The sequence below is a fragment of the Eschrichtius robustus genome, unplaced genomic scaffold (assembly GCF_028021215.1).
Source record: "Eschrichtius robustus isolate mEscRob2 unplaced genomic scaffold, mEscRob2.pri scaffold_795, whole genome shotgun sequence".
Classification (NCBI taxonomy): domain Eukaryota; kingdom Metazoa; phylum Chordata; class Mammalia; order Artiodactyla; family Eschrichtiidae; genus Eschrichtius; species Eschrichtius robustus.
The window spans coordinates 28439-51558 of record NW_027175674.1 but is presented as its reverse complement, the minus strand read 5'-3'; the positions used below and the strand labels follow the sequence as shown (position 1 = coordinate 51558).

Genomic DNA, 23120 nt, shown 5'->3' with positions numbered 1-23120 from the left:
GCTTCACACCTTTGCGTGGCTGAGGGCCGAAAAAAAGACAAACGACAAGAAAGGCACGTTACCTGCGACTCTGGCGACAGCCGGTGATGAGAACCAGAGGGAAGGCTCTGGGGCCGGGAGCGCCGCGCCCTGTGAAGCCCTGGCGTTGCTGCCAGTCTCGGTGGGGCACGGGCAGCGCCGTCCCCCAGAGCTGCTGGCCAACTCATCAAGTCCCGGCTGGCCAACCCCGGTGCGGTCGGGCCGAGGGAAAGGAAAGGGGCTCCCGGACCGCCCGGCTGGAAAGCGCGGCCTGCACACAGTGCCAGCCCCCCGTCTCCTTCCTCCCGCCCTCCAGGCCTCTTCAACCTGCGCCAGATCGTCCTGGCCAAGGTGGACAAGGCCCTGCACACGCAGACGCCCGCGGACCCGGCCCAGGAGAATGCCCGCCTCTGCCAGGAGGTCCTCGGGGTCCCAGCCACGCCAGGTAGCCAAGTGCACGCCGGGCCCACCTTAGCGGTCGCTTGGCGGCTACTGCCCAGGTCAAGAGGATCCTCTGGTGGTGTGTGAAGGGGGACCGACTGACGGGCTCTGGCCGAGGCCCGCTGACCTCTGGCCTCTTCCTGCCTCGGTTCCTGGGCTGGTCCCTCCAGCTGTGGCCCGCGGAGTCCGAGGGTGGGGTGGGCGTATCTGCACGTGCTTTCTGGAGAGCCTGGAAGAGGCAGGAGAGGGCTTCATACCCCGGACGGAACGCGTCGACGAGGTTTGCCCGTGCGTGTCGGTGCGGAGACGCAGTTCACTCCCTCGTGAGCGCTTGAACCCGCGCCCTCCCCGTGCTGGAAGGTGAGCCCTGACTCATCCCTCGGAGCCTCGGGCAGCTGACCTTGTAAGAGGCTTCGGGGTGAACCCTCGTGAGCTTCAGCAGAAAGTCGGCAAAAATTTATTTGTGTCCCTCCACTGAGTTGCCCGCAAGGTCCCCGTTTTCTAGAAGTGTTGGGCCAATACTCCCTCTAGTGGCAGGGGACTCAGACAGGGCTGCTTTGAGGCCCCCTCTCTGGGGAAGGGGCACGGAGCGGCCAGGGGGCCGGGCAGGAGCTTCTCCGCGTGTGTCCCAGGGACCCACCTGCTTGCGACCTTCGGCCACCTGGCAGGAAGCTACGACGCCCAGTCCTATGGCTACCTGTGCAGCGAGGTGTACTCCGCGGACACGTTCCACACACGTTTCAAGCGGGAGGGCGTCCTGAGTGGCAAGGTGAGAGGCCAGCCTGCCATGCAGACCAACACGGAGGTCCTTGGCCTGGGCCTAGATGCTTGTGCCGCCCGCCTGGGCCTGCCAGGCTCTGAGGGCCCTGCCCTGGACCCCCTGCTCCCCTGCCCTTTCTTGAGTCACAGCAGAGGTGGCCACACCCACACCCTCAGTGAAGGGGGTGCTCCACCCTCCTGCAGCCCCACCCCCTCTCGTCAGGTTGCCATGGACTACAGAAGCTGCATTCTGAGGCCAGGGGGCTCCGAGGATGCCAAGGGCATGGTGAAGCTCTTCCTGGGTTGTGACCCCACGCAGGACGCCTTCCTCCTGAGCAAAGGGCTGCAGGTTGAGGGCTGCAAGCCGCCGGCCTGCTGAAGGCACGGGGTTTTGCCCACCCAGGCGGGCCGGGTGCCTTAGCGCCCCGTCGGGGCGGGGGAGGGGCCGCGTGTCCTCCCAGCCCCTGAGTCCCCGGCGGCCGGCCTAGGCCAAAAGTCTCCACCTGGAAGTGTCTGGAGAGCCTGGCATCAAGGCTCCCCCTTGTTGCACTAATGCAATCCCTTCCTGGGGAGCTTTCCTGGTAACAAAACGGTTCTTTGAAAACGCAGCCGTTAATAAAAAGACTCTACTCCTGGTCTCTGCCTGCCGTCCCTTCCACCACAGGAGTGGCATGGGGGCCGTCACACTGGGGGGAGTTCTGACCTTGGTCGGGGATCAGCCCTGGGGCCGTGGTGACGCGTCTGGGTCACTGGGAGATGGCTGAGCTGTGGGGTGAGTTCAGACGGGGATGGTGCCCCGCACCCCGGCCGGGCAGGCTCTCCAGTGAGGGGGTGTCAGTTTCCTGCCAGCCTCTCGCCCGTCACTGTTTGGCATCTCGGGGGCTGTGATTGGCTGGAGCTGGTTCTGGCGGTGGGCACAGCTGTGGGAAGCCCGGCTGTGGCTGTCCCTGTCCCCGTGTCCTGTCCTCCTGCTCAAGGCCGGCCGGCTGGCTCCCTCTGATCATCGGCAGCTGCTGAAGTCTGGACCACAGCAGGGGGCTGCCTTCCTGGGTCCTAGCGATTCTTCCCAAAGGCCTTAGGGATGTGTTTTGGTGGCAGTAGGAATTCAGAGAGGGTGCTGCACCACTGGAGCGGTAGGGTGGCTCTGGACCGTCCCGTGTGTCCTTCCCGGGCCTTTGAGCTCCTCGGGAGCCCTGCCTCCGGCCCTTCGCCCCCACAAAGGACGCCAGGCAGCGGAGCGAGCGCGCGGGCGGCGCCCCGACCTTCTCCCCGTGGCCCAGGCGGGCAGGCGGTGCCACGCTCTGTCCTCCCCTCAGCCTGCCCGCCCGTTCTCACCCGCCCTAGGGCAGTCGGTTGTGGACCAGGCTGTGGTGTCTGCCCTTCTGCAGCCCCGGCTCAGCTCCCTGCACCCACTTCGGTGCCTTCTGTGTTCTGGGCTGGTCGCAGGCCCAGAGCCGGTGGGCAGGCACCCCGTGGCCGGGAGGGCTGTTCGTGTGAATTCCCTGGGGCTTGAAAAGGAGCACAGCCGGCCTTCCATCAGGCACCTCTCGATGGATATGGAAGGGGCGTGTCGGGGCCTGGGGGCTGCTCGTCTTCCTGTGCACCGAGCCCCCAGGTGGTCCCCGTGCAAAATCCAGGTGTGGCGTTGGCACCCCAGCCGTGTGCCGGGCAGTCCATGGCGGGCGACACAAGCCTCGGGCTGGTGGGCCACAGGGTTCCTGAGCGGCAGGTCAGGACTGAGAGGGTGAGGCCTTTCCCCGGGTCCAGGGCCCAGGCTGATGCCGGCTGGAGGCCCCTCCGCTCACCGCCCGCAACCCCCAGCCCCTGCCCTCACGTGAGCCCCCAGGGCTGAGCTCAGGTGTTGGATGCCCAGGCTCCCCGGTAGCCCAGCCCGTTCCCAGTCCTCCGTGGTCACTGAAGGGCTTGGAAGCGGGTTGCCCCACAGAGACTGCTGTTCTCCGAGCCCTGGGCAGGGGGCAGGGAGGACGGGCACAGGGCCCTGCAGGGGTGTGGTCGCCGGGGCAGCCGGAGCAGCTCCACACAGTAAGTAAGAGCACCTCACCAAAAAACAGTGCGTTTCTCCAGCCGCCCCGGGACCTGAGCTCAGGTCCTGGGGCAGGAAGGGGCAGCACTGCAGCTGTTAGCTGTCACTGGGGGTCGACTGTGGCCCGGTGCCACCTCTTAGATCGTCCCCCGTCCCCTTCCGGGGTTGCGACCGGACCCCTGCCAATCGGGTTCTCACTCCTCCCCATCCCCTACGCCGGCTCCACGAAGGTGGAAGGAACACATTTTTAAAAAGGCTGGAGCCTGGGCTTCCCTGCTGGCGCAGTGGTTAAGAATCCGCCTGCCAATGCAGGGGACAAGGGTTCAAGCCCTGGTCCGGGAAGTTCCCACACGCCGCGGAGCAATGAAGCCCGTGCGCCACAACTACTGAGCCTGCGCTCTAGAGCCCAAAAGCCACAACTACTGAGTCCTCGTGCCCCGACTACTGAAGCCCGCGCGCCTAGAGCCCGTGCTCCGCAACAAGAGAAGCCACCGCAATGAGAAGCCCACGCACCGCAACGAAGAGTAGCCCCCGCTCACCGCAACTGGAGAAAGCACACACGCAGCAAGGAAGACCCAACGCAGCCAAAAATAAATAAATTAAATAAATAAATAAATTTTTAAAAATCATATTAAATACCTATCAATGAGATTTTAAGAAATAGTCAGGACCAGAGCCTCCCATCAAGCCTCTTAGATAGCCTCAACCACCAGAGGGCAGACAGCAGAAGCAAGAGAAACTACAATCCTGCAGCCTGTGGACCAAAAACCACAGTTACAGAAAGATAGAGAAGATGAAAAGGCAGAGGGCCATGTACCAGATGAAGGAACAAGAAAAAACCCCAGAAAAACAACTAAATGAAGTGGAGATAGGCAACCTTCCAGAAAAAGAATTCAGAATAATGATAGTGAAGACGATCCAGGACCTCGGAATAAGAATGGAGGCAAAGATTGAGAAGATGCAAGAAATGGTTAACAAAGACCTAGAAGAATTAAAGAACAAACAAACAGAGATGACCAATACAATAACCGAAATGAAAACTACACTAGAAGGAATCAATAGCAGAATAACTGAGGCAGAAGAACGGATAAGTGACCTGGAAGAGAGAATGGTGGAATTCACTGCTGCGGAACAGACTAAAGAAAAAAGAATGAAACGAAATGAAGACAGCCTAAGAGACCTCTGGGACAACATTAAACGCAACAACATTCGCATTATAGGGGTCCCAGAAGGAGAAGAGAGAGAGAAAGGACCAGAGAAAATATTTGAAGAGATTATAGTCGAAAACCTCCCTAACATGGGAAAGGTAATAGCCACCCAAGTCCAGGAAGCGCAGAGAGTCCCATACAGAATAAACCCAAGGAGAAACACGCCGAGACACATAGTAATCAAAGTGGCAAAAATTAAAGACCAAGAAAAATTATTGAAAGCAGCAAGGGAAAAACGACAAATAACATACAAGGGAACTCCCATAAGGTTAACAGCTGATTTCTCAGCAGAAACTCTGCAAGCCAGAAGGGAGTGGCATGATATACTTAAAGTGATGAAAGGGAAGAACCTACAACCAAGATTACTCTACCCAGCAAGGATCTCATTTAGCTTTGATGGAGAAATCAAAAGCTTTACAGACAAGCAAAAGCTAAGAGAATTCAGCACCACCAAACCAGCTCTACAACAAATGCTAAAGGAACTTCTCTAAGTGGGAAACACAAGAGAAGAAAAGGACCTACAAAAACAAACCCAAAACAATTAAGAAAATGGTCATAGGAACATACATATCGATAATTACCTTAAACGTGAATGGATTAAATGCCCCAACCAAAAGACATAGACTGGCTGAATGGATACAAAAACAAGACCCATATATATGCTGTCTACAAGAGACCCACTTTAGACCTAGGGACACATACAGACTGAAAGTAAGGGGATGGAAAAAGATATTCCATGCAAATGGAAATCAAAAGAAAGCTGGAGTAGCTATACTCGTATCAGATAAAATAGACTTTAAAATAAAGAATGTTACAAGAGACAAGGAAGGACACTACATAATGATCCAGGGATCAATCCAAGAAGAAGATATAACAATTATAAATATATATGCACCCAACACAGGAGCACCTCAATACATAAGGCAACTGCTAACAGCTATAAAAGAGGAAATCGACAGTAACACAGTAATAGTGGGGGACTTTAACACCTCACTTACACCAATGGACAGATCATCCAAAATGAAAATAAATAAGGAAACAGAAGCTTTAAATGACACAATAGACCAGATAGATTTAATTGATATATATAGGACATTCCATCCAAAAACAGCAGATTACACGTTCTTCTCAAGTGCGCACGGAACGTTCTCCAGGATAGATCACATCTTGGGTCACAAATCAAGCCTCAGTAAATTTAAGAAAATTGAAATCATATCAAGCATCTTTTCTGACCACAACGCTATGAGATTAGAAATGAATTACAGGGAAAAAAACGTAAAAAAGACAAACACATGGAGGCTAAACAATACGTTACTAAATAACCAAGAGATCACTGAAGAAATCAAAGAGGAAACAAAAAAATACCTAGAGACAAATGACAATGAAAACACGACGACCCAAAACCTATGGGATGCAGCAAAAGCAGTTCTAAGAGGGAAGTTTATAGCTATACAAGCCTACCTAAAGAAACAAGAAAAATCTCAAGTAAACAATCTAACCTTACACCTAAAGAAACTAGAGAAAGAAGAACAAACAAAACCCAAAGTTAGCAGAAGGAAAGAAATCTTAAAGATCAGAGCAGAAATAAACGAAATAGAAACAAAGACAACAATAGCAAAGATCAATAAAACTAAAAGTTGGTTCTTTGAGAAGATAAACAAAATGGATAAGCCATTAGCCAGACTCATCAAGAAAAAGAGGGAGAGGACTCAAATCAATAAAATCAGAAATGAAAAAGGAGAAGTTACAACAGACACCGCAGAAATACAAAGCATCCTAAGAGACTACTACAAGCAACTTTATGCCAATAAAATGGACAACCTGGAAGAAATGGACAAATTCTTAGAAAGGTATAACCTTCCAAGACTGAACCAGGAAGAAACAGAAAATATGAACAGACCAATCACAAGTCATGAAATTGAAACTGTGATTAAAAATCTTCCAACAAACAAAAGTCCAGGACCAGATGGCTTCACAGGTGAATTCTATCAAACATTTAGAGACGAGCTAACACCCATCCTTCTCAAACTCTTCCAAAAAATTGCAGAGGAAGGAACACTCCCAAACTCATTCTGTGAGGCCACCATCACCCTGATACCAAAACCAGACAAAGACACTACAAAAAAAGAAAATTACAGACCAATATCACTGATGAATATAGATGCAAAAATCCTCAACAAAATACTAGCAAACAGAATCCAACCACACATTAAAAGGATCATACACCACGATCAAGTGGGATTTATCCCAGGGATGCAAGGATTCTTCAACATACGCAAATCAATCAATGTGATACACCATATTACCAAATTGAAGAATAAAAACCATATGATCATCTCAATAGATGCAGAAAAAGCTTTTGACAAAATTCAACACCCATTTCTGATAAAAACTCTCCAGAAAGTGGGCATAGAGGGAACCTACCTCAACATAATAAAGGCCATATATGACAAACCCACAGCAAACATCATTCTCAATGCTGAAAAACTGAAAGCATTTCCTCTAAGATCAGGAACGAGACAAGGATGTCCACTCTCACCACTATTATTCAACATAGTTCTGGAAGTCCTAGCCACGGCAATCAGAGAAGAAAAAGAAATAAAAGGAATACAAATTGGAAAAGAAGAAGTAAAACTGTCACTGGTTGCGGATGACATGATACTATACACAGAGAATCCTAAAACTGCCACCAGAAAACTGCTAGAGCTAATCAATGAATATGGTAAAGTTGCAGGATACAAAATTAATGCACAGAAATCTCTTGCATTCCTATACACTAATGATGAAAAATCTGAAAGAGAAATTAAGGAAACACTCCCATTTACCATTGCAACAAAAAGAATAAAATACCTAGGAATAAACCGACCTAGGGAGACAAAAGACCTGTATGCAGAAAACTATAAGACACTGATGAAAGAAATTAAAGATGATACCAACAGATGGAGAGATATACCATGTTCTTGGATTGGAAGAATCAACATTGTGAAAATGAGTATACTACCCAAAGCAATCTACAGATTCAATGCAATCCCTATCAAATTACCAATGGCATTGTTTACGGAGCTAGGACAAATCCTCTTAAAATTTGTATGGAGACACAAAAGACCCCGAATAGCCAAAGCAGTCTTGAGGGAAAAACATGGAGCTGGAGGAATCAGACTCCCTGACTTCAGACTATACTACAAAGCTACAGTAATCAAGACAATATGGTACTGGCACAAAAACAGAAACATAGATCAATGGAACAAGATAGAAAGCCCAGAGATTAACCCACGCACCTATGGTCAACTAATCTACGACAGAGGAGGCAAAGATATACAATGGAGAAAAGACAGTCTCTTCAATAAGTGGTGCTGGGAAAACTGGACAGCTACATGTAAAAGAATGAAATTAGAATACTCCCTAACACCACACACAAAAATAAACTCAAAATGGATTAGAGACCTAAATATAAGAGTGGACACTATAAAACTCTTAGAGGAAAACATAGGAAGAACACTCTTTGACATAAATCACAGCAAGACCTTTTTTGATCCACCTCCTAGAGTAATGGAAATAAAAACAAAAATAAACAAGTGGGACCTAACGAAACTGCAAAGCTTTTGCACAGCAAAGGAAACCATAAACAAGACGAAAAGACAACCCTCAGAATGGGAGAAAATATTTGCAAATGAATCAACGGACAAAGGATTAATCTCCAAAATATATAAACAGCTCATTCAGCTCAATATTAAAGAAACAAACACCCCAATCCAAAAATGGGCAGAAGACCTAAACAGACATTTCTCCAAAGAAGACATACAGACGGCCACGAAGCACATGAAAAGATGCTCAACATCACTAATTATTAGAGAAATGCAAATCAAAACTACAATGAGGTATCACCTCACTCCTGTTAGAATGGGCATCATCAGAAAATCTACAAACAACAAATGCTGGAGAGGGTGTGGAGAAAAGGGAACCCTCTTGCACTGTTGGTGGGAATGTAAATTGATACAGCTACTATGGAGAACAATATGGAGGTTCCTTAAAAAACTAAAAATAGAATTACCATATGACCCAGCAATCCCACTACTGGGCATATACCCAGAGAAAACCGTAATTCAAAAAGACACATGCACCCGAATGTTCATTGCAGCACTATTTACAATAGCCAGGTCATGGAAGCAACCTAAATGCCCATCGACAGACGAATGGATAAAGAAGTTGTGGTACATATATACAATGGAATATTACTCAGCCATAAAAAGGAACGAAATTGAGTCATTTGTTGAGACGTGGATGGATCTAGAGACTGTCATACAGAGTGAAGTAAGTCAGAAAGAGAAAAACAAATATCGTATATTAATGCATGTATGTGGAACCTAGAAAAATGGTACAGATGAGCCAGTTTGCAGGGCAGAAGTTGAGACACAGATGTAGAGAATGGACATATGGACACCAAGGGGGGAAAACTGCGGTGGGGTGGGGATGGTGGTGTGCTGCATTGGGCGATTGGGATTGACATGTATACACTGATGTGTATAAAATTGATGCCTAATAAGAACCTGCAGTATAAACAAACAAACAAAACAACTAATACTAAACTTTCATTGGGTTATTTGTATGGAAATATGTTAATATAAATGTTTCAGACATTACATGAAATTTCTAAAAATCTTATATTTGTATGTGTATGGAAATATGTATGGAAATATGTTAATAGAAATGTTTCAGACATTACATGAAATTGCTAAAAATCTTATATGTTCTGGTATAATGTTATATGTAATAATCCTAGTTATTACTTTAAAATGTATATCTCAGAAATAACTAATTTTCTTGTCAACTGCATTATTATGAACTTTCATCAAATCTTTAACCGTGGTCATTTTTAAGTCTTTTGTCATAAAGAAAAAAAAAAAAAAGAAAGAAATAGTCAGTTAGTTAGTTAATTGTGCCGGGTCTTAGTTGCCACAGGCCAGCTCCTTAGTTGTGGTAATGAGATATTTTATATTCTTTTTTGTTCCTGAACAAAGGCCTCAGAATCCAGTATTTATTTGATAATGCTCACAGCATAGCTCAGCACGGAATAGCCACATTGTTTTTCTTTGGCTGCTATGTACCAAACAGCCTTTTGTACTGTTTTACCAAATGCATGTATTTAATACCTGTTTTAAAAAACATAGTGAGATCTCAAAAACTTGAAATTGACTAAAGTAAGATTCTCTCTGTAGTACTACTTATTTGACCAACACCACCTGATAACACCGGTGTGGTGCACCGAGCCTTACTCTAGCATATCGGGATACACCCCGTTTCGACAAGTGTTCATCCTCCAAGTCCCCAAGGCCTCTCACACACTGCCAGTGAAACTGCTTCCTGCTTGGGAAAGAGTGCCCCAGTTCGTTTCTTTAGAAGCTTGAAGGCTATGTAAGCCCTCCAAAAGGTTAGAGGGCAAAGAACAACTCTAAAACTGGCACATTTGTTTAAAGAAAAAGACTTGTCAATATTACAAGAGCCAGCTTGCTTTCACTTGTGACACGTTTTCTTAGGAGGCAAGGGATGTGGCCATGTGACTTGGACAAGCTGTTTCCCTCTGTCTCAGTGTCCCACCTGTGAGTGGGTAGTCTGACGAAGCTTAATGACAGACATCTGAATAACGATCATGAACAGTGGCATCTAATTTCCAAAATAAAAACAGGAGAATGAGTATGTCTTTCACAACAGGACGTCAAGTCTACCTCAAAGATATTGGTAGCCTTGAGTCCACTGCTTCTCACTGAGTGCAACTGTGCCCCCCAGGGGACATCTGGGGAAGTCTGAAGGTGATTTTGGCTGTCACGACTGGGAGGAGAGAGAGGGAATGTTACGGGCACCTAGTGAGTAAGAGGTCGGGACCTTGCTAAACACTCTACGATGCACAGGACTCACACACCACAGCAAAGGTTTATCTGGCCCCAAAAGTCAATGCCTTGGTTGAGAAACCCTGCCTTAGAGCAAACCACGGATACTCATCTTTAGCAGGTAACAGGGCATTTACTACCCACCTGTAAACCTACAGACTTCCCGACTTACACAGCTAATCCTGTGGCAGGAATGAAATAGAGAGCGTGTGACCATCTGGTAGTACCTAGGTTTGCCCCTCAAGTCACATGAGACAGTGCTGGAGACTGACATTTTCTATATTGGAGGTCTCTGGCAAGCCACCAGTTTTCTAACCTAAAAAGTCTAAGCAGCATTGTTACAATACACATAATAACACGACAATTCTGCTTTTATAGAGAAATTCGATGTGGGAAAGGAGCTTATCTGACATCAGAAGCAAATGCTTTGAACACATCACATCTGCTGGTTCGACTGTCAAATCTTGACAGCTGGAGACGTAGGAAGGTAGACAGGAGAGAACAGACCAAAGTTACGGGCCTGCTGAGTCCTCGGGGCTAACCATAATACACTTCGTACTGCCCTGGGTCCAGGGGTGTGTTCTAACACCCTCTCAGTCACTTACGGTCCATAGACAGACCAAGTATAAATTCACAATTACCAGCAAGTGTACCAAAAAAAGGCAGAGTTAAGTAACTTAAATGCGAGCCCTACCTGGTCTTTTTCTTCTTCATCGACAGAATCATCCGATTTTGCTTTTTCAGGGTCTTCCTCAGGTTTCCGTTTGGCAGGCCTGTCACACACACACACACACAGTAAAGCCAACTGTTAGCTCACCAGACCCTAGACCTCCAGTGGGCACGAAACAACTCATATTCCTCCCTACCAAGAGTACCCTCTCTTTGGAAAGATTCAGGGCATGGTCCCCTCTTCCCTCTGAGAAGCCCTTTTTGCCAGGACATTAAAAGAAGCTTCGAGCTTAATGTTTCTTTGGATGACAGGTTTAGAATACCACCATTTTGCAAACCTTAAGAAATAATGGATCTAGACTTTGATCAATGGCTGCTACAATCACCGAAGAGACATTACATGCCTCTGATGGACAGCCCCATGCTGTCAATGAAGTCTCACAAAATAAAGCTGGAATCTGATCAAGACTCTAGACCTAACTACCAGTTTACAGAAAACTGGAGGCAAGGGAACACATTAACCACCAAAACGATGCAGTCAGCCAGACCTAGAAGCTATTAGAAAAAAAGACCTATTTTCTTTAAATCAATGGCAAGAAGATAAGGAATCTATCACTCGAAAGGCTTAAGGAGCAAATCAACCAAACTCTGTTACACAAGGGGAAGAATGAACACTGCTATATATTTGTTAGTAAGGAACTGTTACACTTTATAAGGCCTGTTTTGTCTTCTTCAAAAGACTGTTTGCTAGATGTTAGCAATTATGGCAAAATATGAATAAAAAACTTGTCAGAGAAAGAGACCTTGTCATCTAGAAATACAGTATGTGTGGATAAGATGACCTGTCCGATTTGTTTCAAAGTAATCCAACTGGGAGGAGATGGGTGGGTATGGAGCTGTAATCCATTTGGAACAATTTTCACTTGGAGCATGTGGGGGTATAGATGAAACAACAGCCAGGAGATGTTAACTGTTGACACTGGGTGATAGGTACACAGGGGTTCATTTTACTATCCTTGGTAATTCTGTGCATGTACATTTGAAGTTGCCTATGTGAAGAGTAAAAATGGATGAGATCTTCAGAAATGCTGTTCACGAATGTCTAATAACAGAATATCAAAAGGAAAACCGAAGCAATGTGGAAGTCAGAATTACTAAGTTACATCCTACTAATTTATATGTGTTTTACCAAAAACCGTTGGCCCCTAAAATGGGGGCTGTCCATTCATTATATACTGACCTCCTTGTGAAATGAGATGTGATGGTGGTCTGCCTGGCAGTTTGCCTTCTAATCCTGGGGCTAGATGAGACTTCAGCTGCTTAAAGAAAAAGAAACAAAAAAGCCACTAGGAATAAAGAGTTCACAGCCAAGGTACAGTTCTTCAGCATTACCAAGCTGGTGCAGAGACCAGGTTCTGAGGATTAAGTAACCTTCTCTTCTTATTCTCAGCAACCACCATCTTGATAAACTCATCAAATTAGCACCTGCCAGTCTGCTGGGCCATTTCAACACAAGCTCTTGTATGAGGGGCCCAACCCTGAGACGCACAAGGAAACAGAGCCTCCGTTTATTTCGTCAAAAGATGAAGTGGCCAAGCACCTGACCTGAGCTCAAGTCCCATGCTCTTTTTTTAAAAATTCCAGAAGAGTTACTCTGACTACAAGTGGGGAAGGAGTCTAAGAATAAATGTTTAGCTTAAACAGGCATGTAACTTACAAGTCATAGATATCAGCAGCTCCTGTTATCTTATACCTCATAAATTCAACCGCATTTGGGGATCTAATGCTCTATAACTTGGTTGAAGACAAAAATTTAAAGTATATATCTAAGCTAGTTAGACGTATACACAAGAGGGAATTCCACGGCGGTCCAGTGGTTAAGACTCGGCACTCTCACTGCCAAGGGCCGGGGTTCGATCCCTGGTTGGAGAACTAAGATGGTACAAGCCGAGCAACACAGCCATCCCCCCACCAAAAAAAAGGATACACAAAAAACAAGTACTGCCGGTGGAGGGGTTGTGTGTGGGGGGAACAGACAGACCCTATGGCGCCAAGTCTGTCCTCCCCTTAGGTGGTACCAGATTCCAACGAGGTCAAACGAGTCAAGCGCTCTTACAGTTTGTTTCTCCATCGGACTTGCTTCTCCTGGGCATGCAAAGTTTGGAAACAGGTTTGGGGGACTTGTTTTTCTCTGCTATTTCCACTCTGCGCTCCTCACCACTTGTCTGGCTCCCGTTTTCTAGACAGCCGTTCACTTCCCAACTGAAAGCATGAGCTCTGTTCTCCAAGGACAAATCTTTATTTAAAAGGGATCTGCCTTGAGCCAGGTAGCCCTCCTACAGCAGGAAAGGATCATTTAAGTAGCAGTGACTGTAAACAAGGGGCCATGAGAGAATAAGGAAACACAGGCGCTTCCTTCATAACTATCAGGGAACAGGGAGAGGTGGGATTATTCTGCCTCCCTGGTCACAGACAAGTTACATGGGAGGAAACGTTTTCTAGCCGCCGGGATGCTGACGACTTACCTCTGATAATTCTTCTCTATGTAGTTTGGTTTTCAAGTCACACAACTGATTCTTTATTTCTGTCTGCAGAAATTCACGCAAGAGATTCCATTTCTCCTTCATGCATTCCTAAGGGAAGGACAGAGGTTTACAAGTCTCCACATTCCCAAGGTAGGAACCAATGGACTAATACACAAATAGTTACACTGCCTGGTCACATAACAATGACTGAATGGCAGGCAATGCTGAGTCGGCCAAAAAGAAAACTAAATATTCACAAGACATGTTCCTGATGTTTCCGTTAAGATCATATCACACACCATCTCCAGAGTGGTGACAAATGGAAAGATTAGAGGTGAAACAGACACATAATAGAGTACTAGAACAAAACTGATTTGGAAAAACAGTGTGACCAGGACAAGTTATAATCCAGACTTGATGGTACGGAACCCAGACTGGGAAACTCGATGAGTTACCAAAAGCTAACCCATAATAGCCTATTAGTACAGCACATTAGACAGAAACATCCACGTCATCCTCAACTTTAGGGAAAAGAGAGCCAATTCCACTTAATTTTGTTTTTATGAACTACATAGTATCTGTCAAATGGTCACATTTGATCATATATTTTGTTAAGGTGGAGATTACCTTACCTTTTCTGTTAACTATCTCTTTCCAAATCTTTGAGCCTGGGGGAAGAAAAGGGAAGAAACAAACGCTTGTTCAGCAACATTGTCCACCTGTAAGAATGCCACACTTTAAAGAACTTTGGAAATAAGTTGAACATGAATGTTAGAAAAAAATACAATGGTTTTTCCCTCCCCCAGTGTCTAGAATGCCCTACTGTAATGCCTGCACGTTAAGAAGTTATTTTCAATATGAATGAGGTCCCCCTTTTGGGGGGTGGTTTTCTGATGGTGGTAAGAGATGATATAGGAGATTATCTTCCGATAATATAGGGAAATCTATCTAAAGTAATTATTCAGTACTTGCCTGATAAGTCAAATTTGAAATTCTTCCATTTCACTGAATTCTTTCCTTCTTTCAACTTTTAATTAATAGAGTAAATTACATGATCCCATCACTCTCTTCAAGACAGTCTATAAATAACCTTAAATGTCATAAGTCGGAATTCATTACAGAAATTCACCCGTCATTTTCCAGTAAAGGAAAGCAGCAATTCAAATACAAGCAGTAATACTGTAGTGTATCAATTTGTTGCAGAGAAAAATGTTTATTTAAAAATTTCAAAATACTTTGTATACCAGCCCTCACTAAAAGTATTTTTTAACTGTACTGACATGGACCTGAACCCTTAAGAATTCATCTTTTTCCTCATTATATTTTGTAACCTGACATGCTTTGAAAATAGGCATATATTTTTTAAGTTACAAAACTATTTCAACTCAAAGAATTGTTTAACTTAGGCAAAAAGAAGAGATTAACAATATTATACTCAAACAATTTGCTTCCAATAGATAGAACTGAAGGGGGTATAAAATGACATTCCTCAAGTCTTCTGGATTTTATTTACTCATTGTAATGTACAAAGAGACCCAGGTCCCACCAGGTTAGGGACGTTGCTTCTATGATTTATCTTCTAAAGACAATGGATGAGCAAACCCACCTCCCCTTTAGCCCTGGTTAGCATCAGTCCCAGTGAACCTTCATTTCTCTTTCCTATCTAAATCAAGCTATTCCTCTATAATAACCCATTCTGAATAATGATTATTGAGATTTAAATAACAGCTTTCCAAAAACAACTCTATAGCAATTTATTCCAAATTAGCCCAATCTACAGTTTCTTCTTCATTTTAAGTGAAAAAGTAAAGAATAAAAACATTAGCTAATTTTTAACACATCATTTATCAATGATTCAAGTTGAAAACTGCTTCAACTTTAGCATCTCATGGGTACAAACGGATAAGGAATTTTATGCTAGAAGATTTGGTTGGATACCTGAAGATGTGGTTTATTTATGAGAGTTTTTGTGTTGTGTGTTGATAGATTTAACAACTAAAGAGATTTTGAACATCTTGGGGAGTACTCAATGACTGTCTAATTGTTTCTGTAACTTAGAATGTTTTTCAAGCGCACATGATATAAAAAGTATTATATTATAAAAGTAATATAATTTTGTCTTAATGGATTCTTTCCTAGAAATGGAGCAAATGTTTTGGCTACCAAATCCTTGCAATGATATTTAGTACTGTATTTTTAGCTTCTGCTCTTCTTAAATAACCCAAAAGCTGTACTTTTTATTTAAACCATGAGAACATAAAAGTAGGTGTATAGGTCAAGAGAAAGTACATCCATTTTGTGTCTTTGCCGACTCTTTTCAGATTGATATGTCATCTTTGTCTGAAATAGCAAGCCACATAATTTTGCATAGAAAATAAGAAACATACCTAGAAGTTATTTTTAAGTGTTAACATTTAAAGGGACCAGCACTACATAGTATTTTTAATTCCATAAATATTTACTGATATCTGCATTATTATAACTCTCAAATTTTTCCTTAGAATTTTGAAAGAACTTCCTTCATTCCAGTATCATGGAAAAGTTTTTCAAGCTTAATTCAACAGGGTGTTTCAACTAGCCGGTATCTTTGATCTTTATTATGGTTAATTTTTCTTCATGAAGTGACCAAATTTGAATAAGGCTGATGGTCCATCATGGGGGAGATTCATCTCTCCGGCTTCTTCCTGCTGAGGGAGAATCATCTTTGGTTTGTGACATCACAGTCTGAGCTGGGCAAGTGGCTGTGATAGCAAACCGAGGATTATATCCCTTCAGTGTGAATGAGCTGCAAGAGATGTGGGTGCTATCATTTCAAGTCCTGTCACAGAGACACTACTGAGATGCATGACAGGAGTCAAGTGAGGGAAAGATGCTTGCATTGCAATTGTCACTTTTACAGCATCAGCCATTAAAGATAAAAGTACCATTTCACAGTTTCCTTCATTATTAATTTAAAAGAGGGAGTAAACGTCATGTTAATAAAACTCACAGATAATGATAAAATGGGAGGGAGGAAAGTAACCAGCGAGTAACCAGACAATAAAGGAAGAGGGACACGGAGAGTGAGGGATGGGTGCACAACTCAGCCGCGCCTCTGGCCACAGGAAGAGCAAAAAATAGAAGGCGCCAGCGCGCAGTGGCGGGCTGGAAACCCTCCGACCTCGGAGAACTGCGGAGAACCGGGGACCGGAGTCAACAACGGCTCCCAGGCGGTCCCAGCGTCCCGACCCGCACCCGGCCGCGACACAGTTTCCACAAACTGAGACACACGGAGCCCGCGCGAGGGGCGGCGGGTCGCGCGGGCTTCCCCGCCGGCTCCCCTGCAGGCCGGTCCCCCGCAAGCCGAGCGCACGAAAGGGCGCCCCAAAGGCGCCGGCCCAAGGCGCCCGCTGCGCTTTCCCTCCCGAAGGTGGGCTGCAGGGCCCAAGCGTAAACCCTGAGACAACAACACGCGCACCACGCCGCCACGGGGGACGAGAGGCCGGGCGCCCACCTGCCCGGACACCCTGCATTTCTGGAATCACCGGACGCCTGTGTAAATTTCCGTTCGGCGTGTCATTTGCCAAAGGCCACTCAAGATCAGGGGACAGGATGCCTCCTCTCCAAGGGTCCAGCCAGCCCACCCACTAAAATTACAGGACACAATGCCTCCGTTCCAAGGGCCCTGCCAGCCCACCCACTCAAATTAGGGGAGACAACGCCTCCTCTCCAAGGGTCCAGCCAGCCCACCCACTCAAGATCAGAGGGACAAAATGCCTACCTAAAACACAACAAAACAAAAACACAAAAAACTGGAGAGAGGAAGGAAAGGGTGTCCTCAAAAATAAAAAAGCTAAGCACGTTGACAGCGCTAAGAATAAACTACCAGGAAAAAGAAACCCTACATGTCAGATCATAAAGTACGGAAGGGCAAGCCCGCCGGCAGTCCAGGCCCGGGGGGACCGGGGTCCCCAGCCCTACAGAGCCAACGGCAGCCCGCCTCGGGCGCCCCTCGGAAGCGCGGGGTCCCCGCGGCCGAGTCTGCGCCCCCGGCCGGCCCCGGCTCCCCTCTGCCCACCCTGCGCGCGGGGGCTGGACACGGCCGCGGAGAACCACGGCGGGGCGGGAAGGGGGGCTCCAAAGAGGGTCTGGCGACTCGAGTCGCTCCGTTTCTCGGTGGGCTCAGCGCGCGCCGTGGGGGAAGAGGGGCGGGGGTCCGGGAAGAGGGGACGGGTGGCACTCACGTAGACCGGCAGCGGCCACGGGTAGACGGCGGGCTCGGCCCCCACGGACGACTCCAGCCTGGGCTCCAACTTCTCCCCCATGTCTTCGCGCGCGGCCCCCGCACCAGGCTAGTCTGGCGGTTGGGGGGAGGGGCGGGACGCCCGCCGGCGGGGGCGGGGCAGGCGGGCGGGAGGCTGAGGGGAGGGGGCCTGGCCTGGACCTCAGCCACCGCCGCCGCCGCCGCCGCCGCGCTCCCGTCTGGCCCCCGGCTCCCTCTTTGTGGTCACAGGCCCGGGACCTCCAGCGCTGCCGCCAACTCGGGCCGGCGTGAGGCGAGCACAATGAGCCGGGGCCGGGCTGAACCACTCACTCGCGGCGCGCGCGCGCCGCCCACCCCGTGGACTCGCCCGCTCCACCTACGCACGCACGCACGCACGCACGCACGTCTTCGGCTGCCCCCGGCCACCCGCACCGGCCCGAAGTCGGGACCCGGGGAGACCCCCTCGGGGCTTGGGGTGGCGGGTTCGACTCCCGCCCTTGACGTACCGTGACACACACACACACACACACACACACACACACACACACACACACACACACACACACACACCCAATAATAAGACTATAATTCCTCATTAAATATGACAGCCGGAATCCCGGCTTCTGTTCACAAAAATGCCCTGTATTTAGCCTATGCTAGGCACCAGACCCTGGACGCTCAGTACTGGCAAAAAAGGAAATGCCCTGCCCTCATGGCGCTGCCATTTTAATTGGAATAGTAGTGACAATGGTCAAGGGAGAAAATAAAGTGTCATCATCGCCACGGGGATGGTTAATCTCATGTGCGCACTGCGTGGGGCCCCGGCAACCACAAACATTATTCCAGATGTGGCCAGGAAGGTATTTTTCAGAAGAGATGAACACTGAAATTGGTCCACCTTGGGTAAAGGAGATTGTCAATGCCGTGGCGTGGGTGGGCCTCGTCCATCAGCTGAAGGACTGGAGAGAAAAATGAGGTTCCGAAGAAAGAGGGAACTGTTCCTCCAATGGCCTTGGGACATCAGCTCTTCCCTGTGTCTCCAGCCCAGAGTCCTGCCCTGACTTGCCTGCCTCACGGTCACATGAGTCAACTCCTTAAAACAAAACTATATATGTAAAAATACTGAATATATACAAGCCTATTAATTTGTATATGTGTGCATACATATTATATATATGTATACACATATGTTTATATGTGCGTGCGTTTGTAGTATATGTGTAAGTACTATATACAGTATACATACAAGCCTATATATTTGTGTGTATATATTGTATACATGTATGTATGTGCATATATATAGTATACATTTTATAAATGTGAACATGCTGTGTATATACACACACCCATATATTGATATATGGGTGTGTGTAGATATACAGTTTATGTACACTGTATGTATGTATACAGTGTGTATTTATATATAGGTGTGTATATATGTTGTATACCTGTATGTGTATATGTTTCTAGGTGTTACATGTATATATGTATATACTGTTATATACACACTTGCGTATGTATTTATATGTGTATGTACATGCGCATATTTACATATAGGTGTGTATGTGTGTGTATACATTGTATATATGTATATATCTGATATATATGATATATGTACGTGTACATACGATGAATTTATATATACAGTACATATATATTTTTATGCTATATGCTTTTATATGTAGGTGTATATGTGTGTCTATATGTATGTACGTGTACGTATTGCATGTATTATATGTGTATGTATGTATACTGTCTATATACACACCTAAATATCTTTGTATGTGTGTCTATATGTATGACATATATGTACCTAGGTGTGTATATTGCATATGTTATACGTATGTGTGCATACTGTATACATACAAACGATGCATTTTATATGTGTGTATGTATAGTGTCTATGTATGTGGGTATTGTATATGTTATGTGCATATGTGTGTATACATACTGTAGATATACAAACTATGCCTTTTATATGTGTGTATACAGGTAGGTGTGTATTGTATATACTATATGTGTATATGTGTGTATGCATACTGCATAGATACACTGCTGTATATTTTTGTACGCGTGTACATATGTACGTGTGTGTGTATATACACACACACACCCTATGGCTTCTGTTTGTCTGGAGAACCCTCACTGATACGGACACTTATGACAATTGAGCACCTGCTCTTTGCCAGCCAGGGAGCCAAAGGCTTGTCCTTGCGGTGTCTCCCTTAAGTGTCACAAGTCCCAGGAGGGAAGGTGATGCGGCTGCTACCAGTTGAGGTGCCTCAGGGTCAGAGAGGTGCACAGGGTGGGGGGCTGGAGCCTGGTGGAGCCCAGGTGGAGTTCTAGCAGCAGTACAGCCTAGCAGTCCCACTTCCCCGGGTGCTTCTCACAAAGACGCCAAGGGAGAGACGGGATCTGAAGGAGGGGATGAGGAAGCTTCCGTGGGTCCGCAAGCCCAGACCAAGGCTGACTCGTCAAGGGTGTTAGAGGTCAGGACTGTGGTTACCCTGGGGGTGGGCTTACACAGAGCCATTCACATTCTGAAAAAGTATCCATTCTGCTCTTGTTTGTATGTTTACCCCCCTCCCCCAAATCTTTTAAAAACAGATTCTCTTGGTTGCTGGGAACACACACGGGGAAGTTGTGTGTGAGGGGGTGTGATTCAGGGGACAGGGAGGATAAGCCCCCCCACTCGTAGGGCCAGGAGTGGCTCAGCTTTGTGAGCTGAGGATGGCCCACGAGGTCCCAGAGAGAAGGGTCCCTGCTCCGTCCCTGCTCTGTGCACCCCATTCCCAGCCCGAGAAGCCCAGAGCCACCCCCCGCAACACACACACACACACCAGGGAGGAGAGCCAGTCACCCTGGCTCCCAGGCTCTGGCTCCAAGGCTCCCGGCACTAGGAGCTCTTTTCAGCTTTCATGCTCTGTCTGTCTCTCGCCCGCCCTCCCTCCCTCCTCCGCTTCTTCCCCTCCCGCTCCATCTGTCCTCCCCTCCAGCCTGCATTTCTACACAGGATGGCTCACAGACAGCTGCTCCCCGTGCCCACCTGCCACCATTCGATGGATGTCAAAGCAAACCCTGGGGACTTCCCTGGAGGTCCAGTGATTAAGACTCCGAGCTTCCACTGGCAGGGGGCGCGGGTTCGATCCCTGGTCAGGGAAATCAGATCCCACATGCCGCACGGCATGGCCAAGAAAAATAAATGAATAAAAAATAAAGTTATAGTGATGAAACAGCCCTAGTGGTGCAAGGACGGGACGTATAGCTCTATGGTATAGAATAAAGGTCCAGAAACAGATCTATGAGAACTTGATATGACAGAAAGTGGGGAAATTAAGGAGTTTTCAATAAATGGCATTAGGACAATTGCATATCCATGTGGGAAAAAGTAAATTAGAAAAAAAAAAAAAAAAAAGGCAAGCCCTGGTCAGGTGTGACCTTGGGCCCAGGGCCATTGGCACACGTTGTCATGTGGGATGTTCTTCCTTAGACTCCTCCCTCCCCCCTGTGTCACTGTCACTTCCTCCAGAACCTTCCTGGACTCCCCTACACAAGCCTGGGGTGTGCCCTCACCCGCCCTGGATCACCAGAATTCCCATCCCGGCCCACCCTTCCCTGCCAGGTAAAGAACTGTGCATGGTCAATAAGACCATAGAGGTCATTGGCCATTGCTATTGCAGCTGGAATTGTTACTGTGTTTAGATAGGGTGACCAACACCCGCCCCCAGTTTGCCCAGGACCGCTAAGGTTTGAGCGCTGGAACTCTGGGGAAACCCTCAGTCCCGGGGGACCCCAGAAGGCTGATCAGCCTATTTAGGACGGATCTTTCACTTGATCTCCCAACCCCCGAGAGCCAGAAAGGGAATCTCCCCCCTCCTTCCATTGTAACCTTCATTCATCCATCCACTCATCCCTTTATTCAACTCCTTTATTCAGCAAGTATTTATGAAGCATCTACTACACAGCAGACACTCTTCTAGGTGCTGGGGACATAACAGCATCCCTGTCCTCAAAGAGCTCACGTTCTAGCGAGGGCAGCAAACAGTCGACTGAGAAGGTGTGATTTATCACATGGCGATGATGTCTCGGAGACCACTGCAGGGCAGAGGAGGTGGGAGAGGAAAGGGGCAGGTCTAAATGCAGGCGCTGACGGGATTGGGGCAGACCTTGCCCTGGGCCAGGCTGGTTGCTTCAACACAGCTGTCCTCGCCCAGGGCCATCCTGCCCCCGCCTCACCCAGTTCTTCCGTGACGTGTGGGGAAAATCTGTGGTTGTCACAACTCGGGGGGAGGGGCCCCTGGAATCAAAGGGGTGTGGCCAGGGCTGCTGCTAAACCCCACACAGTGCCCAGGAGGGGCCCTCAGCAGAGGATGACCCGCCCCGAATAACCCCAGTGCCGCAGGGGAGACCCTGCACTAATATTATTCAGACCCGCTGGTGCCCCCAGATTCCTGCACAGGCAGGGACTCTAACCGGGTCACCTCTGTATCCCGAGGTGACCTAGAGTGGGGCAGCCAGGAGGGCTGAGATGAGCATCGGGGGTGAAATGACAAATCTCTGTGCCCACTCTCCGCGCCGCACCCCAGGGGCGATGGCCTCTATCTCCTCCCTGTGCAGGTAGCTTTTCCCTGAGCCATTTCTTCTTGTCAAGGTCCCTGTCGCAGGTTGGGTTCCCCAAAGATGACGTTGAGAGCAAGGATTGGAGTGCAGGTGGTTGATGTGAGACGTGCAGCAACAGATACAGCTGCCATAGGGTCCCGCAATTCCACTCCTGGGCATAGATCTGGAGAAAACTCTAATTCAAAACTATACACACACCCCTGGGATCTCCTGGGTGGTCCAGTGGTTAAGACTCCGTGCTTCCAGTGCGGGGGGCATGGGTTCCATCTCTGGTCAGGGAACTAAGATCTCACATGCTGTGTGACAAAAAAAAAAAGAAAGAAAGAAAGAAAAAGAAAGAAAGAGAGAAAGAAAGAGAGAGAGGGAGAGAGAGAAAGAAAGAAAGAAGGGAAGGAAGCAAGGAAGAAAGAAAGGAAGAAAGAAATAAAGGAAGAAAGGAAGAAAGAAAGAAAGGAGGAAAGAAAGGGAGGAAGAAAGGAAGAAAGAAAAAAAAAAGAAAGACAAGATACATGCACCCCAATGTTCATTGCAGCACTATTTACAATAGCCAAGACATGGAAGCTACCTAAATGTCCACTGATGGATGAATGGATAAAGAAGATGTGGTACATATATACAATGGGATATTATCCAGCCATAAAAAGAATGAAATAATGCTATTTGCAGCAATGTGGATGGACCTAGAGATTACCATACTAAGTGAAGTAA

The 23120-nt window shown here is 47.2% G+C and overlaps 1 long non-coding RNA gene across 1 annotated transcript; it reads right to left on the bottom strand.

Moving 5' to 3' along the window:
* Positions 1-11052: 11052 nt before the first annotated feature.
* LOC137758249 (uncharacterized) lies at positions 11053-17843 on the bottom strand. Its single transcript, XR_011072892.1, has 5 exons — positions 17773-17843; positions 14182-14217; positions 13550-13657; positions 12265-12343; positions 11053-11128 (listed from the first exon to the last, which is right to left on the bottom strand). It is a non-coding gene; the product is annotated as an uncharacterized lncRNA (long non-coding RNA).
* Between the last annotated feature and the right edge of the window lie 5277 nt (positions 17844-23120).